This window comes from Dromiciops gliroides, chromosome 3 (assembly GCF_019393635.1).
Source record: "Dromiciops gliroides isolate mDroGli1 chromosome 3, mDroGli1.pri, whole genome shotgun sequence".
Lineage (NCBI taxonomy): Eukaryota > Metazoa > Chordata > Mammalia > Microbiotheria > Microbiotheriidae > Dromiciops > Dromiciops gliroides.
In genome coordinates this window covers 472,921,624-472,934,815 of record NC_057863.1, presented here as the reverse complement: position 1 = coordinate 472,934,815, position 13,192 = coordinate 472,921,624, and the positions used below count along the sequence as shown (strand labels likewise).

The 13,192-nt window shown below is 37.5% G+C and overlaps 1 non-coding gene across 1 annotated transcript; it reads right to left on the bottom strand.

Annotated features, from left to right (window-relative positions):
- Positions 1–12,212: 12,212 nt before the first annotated feature.
- Positions 12,213–12,319, bottom strand: LOC122752149. Its single transcript, XR_006355945.1, has one exon. It is a non-coding gene; the product is annotated as a U6 spliceosomal RNA (small nuclear RNA).
- Positions 12,320–13,192: the final 873 nt, after the last annotated feature.

Below are 13,192 nucleotides of genomic sequence, written 5' to 3'. Positions count from 1 at the left end.
CCCTGTTTGCCTCAGTTTCCTCATCTATAAAATGAGCTGGAGAAGGAAATGGCAAACCACTCCAATATCTTTGCCAAGAAAATCCCAAATGGAGTCACAAAGAGTCATATACAAATGAAACAAGTGAACAACAATGCATGAACATTGTTTGTTCAAATAATGTACAACATATATCAGGTCTTCCATATTTTATATTGTTATACACATATACATACAGGCATTTATGTATATATATACATGCATGTGCACACAATATACATATATGTGTATTGTGTAAATATATGTACTTATACATTCACACAAATATACGTGTGTGTGTGTGTTTATACACACACACATAGCTAGGTGGTGTAGTGGATATAATGCCAGGCCTGGAGTCAGTAAGACTTATCTTCTGGGATTAAAATTCAGTCTCAGTTACTAGTTGTATGACCTTGGGCAAGTCATTTAACCCTATTTGCCTCAGTTTCCTTATCTGCAAAATGAGCTGGAAAAGGAAATGGCCAACCGCTCCAATATCTTTGCCAAGAAAACCCCAAATAGAGTCATGAAGGGTCAGACACGAATGAAACAACTGAACAATAACGTATGAACATTGTTTATTCATATCATGTACTATATATTTTGTCTTCCATATTTTATATATTTATACATATATGTATATATACACACATATAAATACACATATAAACACAGTTTGGTGGTGTAGTACATAGAATGCCAGGCCTTGGAGTCAGCCTGAATGCAAATCTGGCCTCATACACTAGCTGTGTAACCCTGGGCAAGTCCCTTAATCTGTTTGCCTCAGTTTCCTTGTCTATAAAATGAGCTTGGCAAGATAAACCACTCTAGTATCTTGCCAAGAAAACCCCAAATAGGCTCATGAGAGGTGAGACACAACTAAAAAACAACTGAACAACAAAGTATATATAGGAAAGGCAATATGTTTATACATAAACATATTTGTTATGTGCTTATGTTGTTGTTCAGTCATTTTTAACTGTATCTGACTCTTCATGAGATTCACTTTACTGAGGCAGACAGAGTTAAGGGATATGCCCAGGGCCACACAGCTAGTAATTGTCTAAAGCCAGATTTGAATCTGTGCAGATGAATCTTCCTGACTTCAGGCCTGGCACTCTATTCACTGTGCCACCTAGCTGCCCTTGTGTGCTTATATATGTGTACTTTGTTATGCTTTTGTGGTGGTGAAGGGGGGATAGGAGAGGGCATATGGGTTAGGGATTTTCTGGGATGTCACTCGGCACATTCAATCATAATTTGTTTGGAAGGGGGAGATACCCCTCAGCCTTGTACACTATCTGACAGAAAACACCTAATTTATCAGTGCTCTATGACCCCTTTCTGACTTGAGTTTACCACTTTAATAGCTTAAAACTTCACTGAGGCTTTTGGGAGACATATACACATACACATATAGAAAAGAATAATGTCCTCTGTGCATATGCCTAACCTCCTAGCAATATTTGAAATCGCATTAACTAGCAAGAGATACAAATTTATCTCTGTACATCACTTCTAAGAAAGCAAGATGCAAAAAGAATTTGCACCTAGGCATCTATTTAAATTCCTAGGTCACCACCCTAGGAATTCCGTGGTTCCCCTAGACAGACATGAAAACTACATTCTAAAAAAAAATGACCATGGCTTACATAATACATCCCTGATCATTTGTTGGCATGGGTAATCCTTCCATAAATTCAGATTGCAAACTTTCTTATGTATCATATATGACCTTCAAGAGTTGTCATGGACAAAAATACATTACTCTATGCACAACCTGGTGAAAAGCTTTCCTGAATTTAGCTAGTTAGTTTGGTTTTTGTACAACAGACATTGAGTCCATCCATCCATTACTGGCATCTGATTCTGGGGCCTTCTCAGCCTCTAAGGTTCAAATGCCTCTGATAGAGCCTTTAAGAATTCACGATCAAGGGGCGGCTAGATGGTGCAGTGGATAGAGCACTGGCCCTGGAGTCAGGAGGACCTGAGTTCAAATCCGGCCTCAAACACTTAACACTTACTAACTGTGTGACCCTGGGCAAGTCACTTAACCCCAATTGCCTCACTAAAAAGAAAAATAAAACCAACAACAACAAAAAAAAGAATTCACGATCAATTCCACAAACAGTACAGCATTGGTGAAGGGCCTATATAAAGTATAAAATTTACAATTTGTTGTTTGCCAATTTAACCCATCATCCCAAAGTCTAGAAAGCAAGGTGGTTCAATGCAGGTACTAAATTTCTCCAGGCCCACTAGTTCAGACAGAGTTAGGAAGCTGTTTGTGATTTTCACTTAGAACCCCATTGCGAGTGCTTTCCTATAATACTTGCAGTGTGGGTGTGCTCTTGTTACTAACCTCACCCTTTACATCATCTGTTGTGTGTATCAAAATTGATGGTACAACTGCATCAAGTAGGTGTTATTACTGGCAGTTTCTACTTCTCTTTTTCTTTTGAAGGAAAAATAGAACTAGCATTATTACACATGCATAAATCAGATCTGATGGGTCAGGAGAAGGAGACAGACCCTAACTTTCCCTGCTGTTATTGTCAAATCTTTTGGAGATAGACCTGTTGGGAGCTGGGGTTTCTTTAGGATAGAATGAAATCAAATCTTGTTAGATGCCAATTAAGCATGCTGTGAGATGACACCATGTTCCTTGCAAACTTTTTCAGGGTTTTTTTCCCCCTTTTTAATTTTCAAATTTACAATCACTGACAATTAGTCACAACTCTCTTGAAAAAAAATTAGGTGTTTTCTACATATTTCACTTGTATAGCAGGTATACACCGTTAGCTCTAGACATGATCCTGGGAGGATGGACTCCCAATATTTAAGGTGCTTATTGCTGAGGCACTTAAACAAGGTACCTTAAACAATGGCTTAAAGGGAGTTTTTGGCTATGTTGAGTGGGTAGAATTTGAAGAAATCCAAGGACTGTGGGAGAGAAGTGTCTGGTGCCTACAGAATAGAGTGCTAGAAATATATTTGAAACTCTTAGAAAAAAGAGCCTTGTCATGACTGGAGCCAATGTTCTCTAAGGGAAGAATCATCATTATCATTATAATGATCACCATAATAAAAAAAGCAATTAGCAGGGTGAGCTCAAGGCAAAATTGTAAAATAGGCAAAGTTTATATTCAGTGATCTGTTCTGTGCCCTCTCTGTCTTCCTCTGCTTTGGTCTCTTGTCTCTTGGTGCCAGAGGCATCATGATTGTGCCTAGGAAGCCACTCTACCTCTGCAAAGTGATCTGTTCTGTCAGGATGTACTCCATTCCACCAACCTTTGCATCATCACTCTCATTACCATCCTTGTCAAAATGAAACTGATCTCTTTAGTGCTCTCCCTTCCATGGAATGGTGGAAAGACTACTGACTTCAGAGTCAGGAGAAACTCTTGTTCAAACTCTCTCTTTTATTTGTGGTCCTGGCTTTTATCCCCATTTTAGAGATCACAAAACTGAAGCACAGATTGAAATGACAGGTCCCACTTCAGTTTTTCCCCAGTTTCTAGGGGCAAATAGATGGCACAGTAGATATAGAGGAAGATGAGTTGAAATCTGGCCGCAGCCAGATTACTAGCTGTGTGATCTTGGGCAAATTACCTATTTGCCTCAGTTTCCTCATCTATAAAATGAACTGGAAAGGAAATGGCAAACCACTCCAGTATCTTTGCCAAGAAAAAACCCAAATGGAGTCAGGAAGAGTCAGGACTGAAAATGACTGAATAACAATAAAGCTTTCTTGGTACAATTACCTTTGGATTGAGGCTTTGTCTTCAGAAAGCTCTTGTTTAGACTAAATATTTAAATTAACTTGTCATTGTCCTAGATAACTTTCTAACACAAGATTTCTTAATTTGGGATCCATGAATTTACATTAAAAAAGTTTTGATCAATATATTTCATTTTAATTATTTTTCTTTGTAACCTGTTATGATGAATGTATAGACCCCCTGGATTTGATGAAGCTGCCTTATTATCCAAAAGGACTTTCTGAAATCCTGGATTAATAACATCAAAATGCCCTCCAACTGAACTTCAAACTGAACTCAGATAGCTAGTAGATAAGTCACTATCTTGTAAAAAACATCTGGGCATCTTTGTCCTTGACAAACCCCTTTTTGGAACCATATAACCTTATTATAGTGTTTCTATTAAGTCAAACTATCAAACTGATTGGCATTTCATACATTCTTGTTATACTTGAAGTTGTTAAACTGATTCATATTTCATACATTCTTGTCATAGTGTTTGCTTTTAAGTTGATTTGTATCATGCTGATGAATCTGATAACACCCACTTTACATACCATCAGAAAAAAAGGTGTCTTTGAGCTCCTTCTTTGGAAGGGGTTTCCACATGATTCATTCTTCCTTGTTCTTTGGACAAATCAACTACTACTATGTTTTTCCTGTCTGTATCTGATCTGGTTTTTCATGTAAGAAACATTATGAAAAGAATAATTTCTCTGATCTGTTTTTGTTTTGTAGGAGACAAGCATGAAACCAAAATTTGATTATATGCCTTATGTCCTTCCTTTATTCCTGATCTATAAAATGGGGATAATAATATTTGTGTTACCTGCCTCCCTGGCTTGTTGTGAAGAAAACACTTTGTAAAGCATAAAAAATGAATTATTAGTAATAATAAACTAATTCAAGCTTATTATTTTGTGTTTAATGTATTATCCCTTTCCCCCTAATTTAAAGGTTTGATTTAAAGAAGTGCCTTCCGAAGACAAAGCCTTAATACAAAGGCAATTATGATAGGAGATATTTTGGTGAATGAGCCTGATATTGCCCTCAAATGATAACATTTGGTAATGAAATATTACAAGTATACAGAGAGCCAGACTGAAAGCCAGGAAGACCTGTATTCAAGTCCTGATCTATCTGATAGATACCAGCAGCATTTCCTTCGGGCAAGCCACGTAATCTCACAGTGTCCTGGGCAACTCTCTAAAACAGATTTTCTTAATTTGAGGTCTATGAAGTTGTATTTTAAAAAGTATTTTGAAAGCTTTTATTATAATTTTTTTCTTTTATAATCCTATGTATTTTCCTTAATACATTTAAAAATATGATTTTAAGAAGAGATCTTCACCATATTTTCCCAAGATATCTGTGTGATAAAAAAGGCTAAGAGAGGGCAGCTAGTTGGCACAGTGGATAAAGCACTGGCCCTGGATTCAGGAAGACCCGAGTTCAAATCTGGCCTCAGACACTTGACACTTACTAGCTGTGTAACCCTGGGCAAGTCACTTGACCCTCATTGCTCCAACCCCCCCCCCAAAAAAAAAGGCTAAGAGCCCTCCTCTAAAATCTAGTTTGAGAGAAAGGGAAGTCAACATCACCAGCTCAGGAAGTGCCCTTATTCAAGAGCTTCAGGTATTAGTGAAATCACAGTTCAAGTCTCTATCTCTATGCATTATGCACAAGTGAGCAAGAAGAATGAAGGGTGCTAGAGTATTCTTATGGATAAGAGAGGATCTAAGTAAGGGCCCTTAGCAAAAATTAGCTCGTTAGGCTATGTGCAAAGACTACAACACTAATACAATATTGATAAAGCTGTACCAACCATTCTGGAAAGCATTTTGGAATTATGTTAAGACAGTGACTAAAAATGCTCATGTCCTTTGTCTCTGAGATGTTACTGCAAAGCAAATGCCCCATGGTGATCAAACACCAAAAGAAAGCTCCTATATTCAACAAAATATACCTTGTAGCATTTTTTTGAGTGGTAGCTAAGATATGGAAACAAAATAGATGTCCATGAATTAGGGAGTAACTGAAACGGTGGCAAGTGAATGAAATGTACTATAAGACATGATGAATATTAATTCTTTTTTTTTTTTTTTTAGTGAGGTAATTGGGGTTAAGTGACTTGCCCAGGGTCACACAGCTAGTAAGTGTTAAGTGTCTGAGGCCAGCTTTGAACTCAGGTCCTCCTGACTCCAGGGCCAGTGCTCTATCCACTGCGCCACCTAGCTGCCCCCTGAATATGAATTCTTAAGAGAAGCATACAAAGATATGAATTTATGCAGACTGAAGGGAGCAGAACCCAGAAAACAATGTTCACAATGAACACAACAATGTAAATTGAAAGAACAAGAAGAAAATTGCAAATGCTATATAATTTTAATGACTCTGCATGTTCTTGAAATAGAGGGGGGTTTTGTTTGTTTGTTTTTAGTGAGCCAATTGGATTTAAGTGACTTGCCCAAGGTCATACAGCTAGTAAGTGTCAAGTGTCTGAGGCAGGATTTGAACTCAGGTCCTCCTGAATCCAGGGCCAGTGCTCTGTCCACTGCGCCACCTAGCTGGCCCCCCTTGAAATAGAGATTTGAGAAGGCACCTCTTGCCCTTCTTTTAGAGGAGCTCTGTGGAAAAATGGTCACTACTCTTTAATTATGTTGGTCATTTTTGCTGAACTACTTTCTTTTTTTTCTTGTCTTTTTTCCAGGGGGGGTATGGCAATGAGGGTTAAGTAACTTGCCCAGGGTCACACAGCTTGACACATGGTGTCAAGTGTCCAAGTTCAAATTTGAACTCAGGTCCTCCTGAATCCAGGGCTGATGCTTTATCCACTGCACCACCTAGCTGCCTCCAAAAATTGAACCTATTTTCTTTTGTGTGTGTGTGGGAGGGGGCACACAGCTAGAAAGTGTCAAGTGTTTGAGGTCGGATTTGAACTCAGGTCCTCCTGAATCCAGGGCTGGTGCTTTATCCACTTATGCCACCTAGCTTCCCCTTTTCTTGTCTTTAAAAAAATTTTTTGGTTACAATGGATGGCTCACTGGGAAGGGGGAGGGATATATTCAGAAGTAGAGGTGACATAAAAACTAAAAATATCCATAGTTTTTCAAACAAAATAAACATTGTTCAGAAAGAACACTGATTTAAAAAGGGAAGGAGCTGACTTTCAATCCAAGAATATGATGTTAAATTCTTTTAAAAATGAATTTGCTTATCTTCAGTCCAAGCCAAAGAGCTAAAAGGCCATCTCCATAATAATCCATGCTATATTCTCACATTCTCAGGAAGGCCAAGGGCTTAAAAGTAGAATATTTGACTTTCTAATTGGAATATCTACTTATTCTGCTTTTCTTTTAAGATGAGTCATTTTTTTAGTCCTGTAAACACCAAATAGCTATAGAATTAAAACCACATTATTTTAAAATGTCATGATTTATGATTTTCTTTTTAAATCAGGGAAAATAAAATTTACATTCCCCCTTGAGTGTCCCGTCCAGAGAGGTTTTCTGTTTGTCAGAATGATTGACTTTTGTATGTAAAAGGTTACAAATGCAGAAGCAAATTGGTGGATTGACATTTAAATCTAATTTAACAGGCATATAATCACAGGTATAAAAATTTGAAATGGGAATAAATTAGAATTATGAACATGTCATTTTATTTCACTTGTTTGTGTCTTGGTGTTCTAAAAAAGCAAGTTTTTTCCAATGATGGAGAGACTCCAATCCAGGCTGAGTGCCAATGAAAAAAGAAACAGGGCTGACAAACCTATTGTCATCAGATTTTTGGTCATTTACAAACCCATATGCCCCAAACCTCCTTGATTCTCCCTTTACAGAAGAGGAAGGAACACCAATTAACAGGAAGGGAACACAAGAAGAAGAAATGTTTTTTTCCCCCTTTTTCTGCCACTGTGTCTCTCCTTGATTTGGGTTGACTTCACGAAGAGGATTACTAACACGGGGCTGGTGGCTTAAAGCACCACGCTATGGGTTCCACAGTCATTTTGCATATGACCAATGTTCTATGTATGTCTATTCCCCCATGTTCATCATTCAGATTTCAATGCAATAGTCAATAAACATGCAGAAAATTGTTAACCACCTACCATGTTCATGGTACTGGGCTATAAACTATAGGGAATATGATGATGTATAAGAATCATTGGAATAGCCCTCATGGAGCTTATAAATGAGTTGGGGAAACAATGCATATCTATTTGAATAGTCAAATAAATCAAAATTCAAGGACAATGCAAGATGACAATACAAGAAATGTTATAAGGTGGGGCTTAATTAAGCTCCGAGGAATCCCTGTATGTTTTCTCACATCCTCCATTGCTAAATAGCTTATCTATTCTTGCCAGTCAGCTAATTTAACTCAGCTTCTAAGTGTCATCTAAAACTGTTTCTTTAACCTCTGTCGGGCCAAGGACTATGTGTTATCTAAACTTTGTATTTCTCCCAGGGCATAGAATAGTAAGTACCTAGCAAATGTTTGTTGAATCCAAAAACTCAGGATTCTTGTGTCTATCACTTCCTAGCATTTTTAATGTGTATGGGAGAGATGGAAGATCAAAAATAAAATAAATATTTTTTCTGCTTATTGCTTATTCTCCCTCTAGTTCACTGAAAACTCTGATAAAGACTTCATACGGTATTAAAATATGAACTGGCATGAATAATTCTTATGGTGGTATATTATGCTCCTTGGAATACATTTCTGATTCTCTGAAATCTCTCTGAAAACACAGGTGCCTTGGTCTCCCCAGTTTTCACCAAGTATCTTTTAATACATTATCTGTTCATTGACCTTGATGTCTGGACTGAATTTCCTTTTGCTCCCTGTCCAGTTACTGTTTTCTTCAAATTATGATTCTCAAAGTCTTTCAGCTCCTTTTTTCCTTTCTACCTCAAATTACAACCTGCAGGCCCTGCCACGAGGACTCTGCTAATGATTCTTTGGAGGGAAATGCATCTCTTGTGCGACGTGATGCAGAGCACAATTTTATGCTACTAACATAAAGCTGGCTTTTTCTCCCAAAATACCCCAAAGTGAGTGCTATCCCTTAATTGCAAATAGCCATTTAAATATGCAATTTGTTATTGTAGATAACTATGGATTCCTCTTTCTTATGCTATGGGTATATGTATATGCGTGGATGTGGGTGTGTATTTTATATAGATATATGCATATATATTATATATGTATGTATGTATGTATATGCGTACATATATATGTATATATACCAAATGTTCTGATTTTTAAAAGAAAGCTGAGTTGTTCCCCATGTCACATAATTAGTGATATAGCCACCATTACAGCTTAAGCATCTCCTAACATATACCCCAGAGCTCAGTATGCTAGTTTCTGTATCTTCTAGCTAATGGTAGAATTCTTTCTGCTAATATCTTTAGTTGTTAAAAGGAGCATTTCAATTAATAATTTCCTTAGGACTGAAAAGAACCAGAATCAAATGAACCTCAATATTTTAATAGATATTATCCTTATAATTTTACTCAAGATTGAAAAAATCTAGAATCCTACCTTTTAAAAGCTAAATGTGAAGCAAAATTCATTTCTAACTTTAGTTTTTTTCTCTTTAAATTATTTAGGTTATGATATAAGCTATGTAGTGGCAGCTTGGTGGTTCAGTGGGTAGAATGTCAATCCTGGAGTTAGGAAGACTCATCTTTCTGAGTTCAGATCCAGCCTCAGACACTTACTAGTTATGGGACCCTGGGCAAGTCACTTAACCCTGGTTGCCTCAGTTTCCTCATCCGCAAAATGAGCTGGAGAATGAAATGGCAAACCACCTCAGTATCTCTGCAAAGAAAACCCCAAATGGGCTCACAAAGGGTCAGACAAGATTGAAATGAGAAAACTAAAATCTGGAACTTTCTACCTTTTAGATAGATTTCTTTTTTTCCCTTTTTTTAGATAGCTTTCTGATGGCAGGATTATATGTTCTGATTAGAGCTTCAGTGGCCCTACCTAAAATGTCCTCTCTGGTCCTCTCCACCTATCCCAACGTTTCCCCTTCTTGAAAACTAAGTTCAAAGTTTCCCTCTTCCATGAAGCCTTCTCTAATCACTTTACCCCACAGTGACCTCTTTTGGAGGTTCCCTTCTATTTCCATATCTCAAATTGTATGATCCTCTTCTAAATTCCTTTAGCACTCATTCACACTTCATTATATTGGTTTTATGTTATTTAAAATTTCAGTTTCTTTTCGAAGAGACTATGTGTCTCAAAAACTATGACTGATTTAAATATCTTTATTGATATATAGTGTGACTAGCAAGGCTTTATGCATAGAGTTAACACAATAAATATTTATTCAATGAAGACCATTTCCTGTATAAATGTATTTAATGTTCAGATAAAAATTTTAGAAAGAAAAACCTCTGAAATAAAGCATCAAAACTGCATGCATCATTACCCAGTTTTGTACCCACAAAGCACTCATTTCTTAATTACCTCATAGTATAAAAGCAAATGTTTAACTGGTTTACTTAATCTTTTTCAATGTTTGTACATTTCTCTTTATATTTGACTTTCTATTTATTTTTCCAGGTAATTGTTGTCTGTCTTCAATAAAGTCTATACACAGTAGAGAAACTGAAATCTAGCACAACATTAAAAAGGGTGGAGTCACTGGAGCACTGAATCAGGATGTCAAAATTTAGAGGTTATGGGCAACACCTGTACTTCTTCAACAGGTAGAAGCAACTGAACTTAGCCCTGGTTAGCAAGGAAATTACATGAAACAGAAAGGTATCACATGTCAACCTTAACACCTGTGATGAGTAAAATTAAATGTATGATCACCTTATTCCTGTCCCAAGTGTAGGGAAAATTAGCTAGGGTTTCTAATATAAATTAGAAGCTTTAGCACCAGTTTTGGGCATTAAGGATTTATTAAAGTGTAGTAAAAAGAGAACACCTGGGTCAGAAAGTTAAGAAAAGGCCTATCTAGCCTCCCATTCCAGCCTCGCTTGGTTCTTCCTCAAGTCCTCCTTCACTAGCCTGTTTGAGAGCCATACTGCCAATGGCAGTTTCTTCTGAGTCCAGAGGAGAGGCAGTTCTTACACACTGCTTCAAGCTAATTGGCTAGCATCACCCGAATCCATTGGTTCACTGGACTTGAGGGTGGTCCCATGTTGAGGTCAGAGTTCACAGCCTCTATGAAATCTTGGCCTCAGTTTTCATATCTGAACAATGAAGGACTTGGACTAGAAAATTTCTAAGGTTTCTTCTACCTCTGTGTGATGATTCAATGATTTTATTATCAATTGGGTGATGTCCCATATTGATTATGAATATGAATGAAGCCCACAGATAGTCCAGGTTTGAACTTCATTTAACTACTGTACATAGATACAGACTTGGCCATAAACTCTTCAAAGTTAAAGATCTCATCCATTTATCTTTCTATAGACACAAAGAGAGGCCTTTAAAGGCTTTGAGGGGATGTGAATCATGCCTCCTCTGATACTCCTGTGGCTTATTACCCAAGGTAGTAAACACTATTTCTTCTAGTGGACCCCAGAGAAAGAGAGTAGAGTGCTTGTCTCATTATTACACAAGAAAAGAAGCTAAAATAGGAAAATGTCACCCTGTCTCCTGAATTCCACCCCAGTACCATGGGCACTCCACCACACCCACTGCCTTCTCAGTGACTCTGAAGAAAGAAGCTCCAACTTTCCAGTAGTTATAAAAATCCATCTCCCTGTGGGAAAAGGGTTGTTTTGTGTCATGCCTTAAAAGGTTCACTGAGAAGAATAAGGTTAAATATAACTATAACTAAGCTGAAGAGCAGTGTGGCAATTCACATGCAGAAATAGCTCAAAATCAACAAAAGAATAATCTCACTGCTGACTCTTATGTAACACTACTGACAAAGACAGCAGCTGACAATGAAAGTTAGCACGAGACATTAGAGGCTGATGCAGGAAGTTTTAAGCACTAACAATGTGGTTCAAGGAAGACAAACTTGATATAGATCCCAGACAAATTCAGCCATGGGAAAGAAAGGCCCTGGGGATCAGTGGCTTTTTGTCTGCTTCTATCAAATGTGCAGTTCCTTTCTTTCAAAGATAAAAAAAAGTTACACTTAAATGAAGGGCAAATAACAAAAGTATTGCTTATCAGCTTGCACCTGGGTGACAGTATTGTTGATCTGAGTCTTCCTGTCCAAGAAATTTCCATAGAAGTTTGTGGTTATTTGGTTTATTATTGTTTAGTTGTTCCAGTCATGTCCAACTCTTCGTGACTCAATTTTGGTGTCTCTTGGCAAAGATACTGCAGTGGTTGGCCATTTTCTTCTTCAGCTCATTTTACAGATGACAAAATGAGGCAAAGAGGTTAAGTGACTTTCCCAAGGTCACACAGCTAATGAGTGTCTGAGGCTAGATCTGAATTCAGGAAGATGGGTCTTCCTTCATGAATTTGTGTGTCATCCTTGCACTGGGGCCATGCTAATCTTCTCTGTATCATTCCAATTTTAGTATATGTGCTGCCAAAACAAGCACGAAGATTACCAGCAAACCTATCTACAGTGCCACCTAGCTGCCCCCCATATAATATTGATTTAATGAATAAGATGCTCTGGGGCAGCTAGGTGGCACTGTGGATAAAGCACCAGCCCTGGATTCAGGAGGCCCTGAGTTCAAATCTGGACTCAGACCCTTGACATTGTAACGATTGGAATGACGTCATCTGCTGGAGACTTACTGTAGAAGAGTTCTGCCCCTGCCAAAAAAAATTATTGAAGCATGTTCCATATGGGATGATTTTAAAATTAATATGTAATTATTTAAATATGAGATGATACAATTAAAAGCATAAAGAAACTTTAGAGATCATTAGACTTCAGTCCTTTATTTTTAAAAACTGAGACCCAATGAAGTTGTGATTTACCGAAGATCATACAAGTAACAGCCTTTCTTTTCTTTTTTTCTCTCCTTCTTTCTTTTTTTGGAGGGGCAATGAGGGTTAAGTGACTTGACCATGGTCACATAGCTAGTAAGTGTCAAGTGTCTGAGGCCCGATTTGAACTCAAGTCCTCCTGAATCCATCTCTATCCACTGCACCACCTAGCTGCCCTTCTGATGCCATTTTCCACTCCAAGTTTCTGTTATTCTGTGAGAAATTTCAAGATTATCTCTTCATTAAAATTTTTTCTTCTCCCCTCCAGACAACATGTGGTTATTTTTTTCCAGTATTTTCTTCTTATAGTATAAATTTAACAATCACCATAAAATACAGATACTATAATACACATTAAAGAACAAGAAAGTTGGCCTACTATTATAGGAAAATTGGGATACAAAGATCTTGGCAAGATTATGAAAATAAACTCCAGGTTCCCTTTCTGAGGTCAATCTGAGTTTTACTTTAGTGGT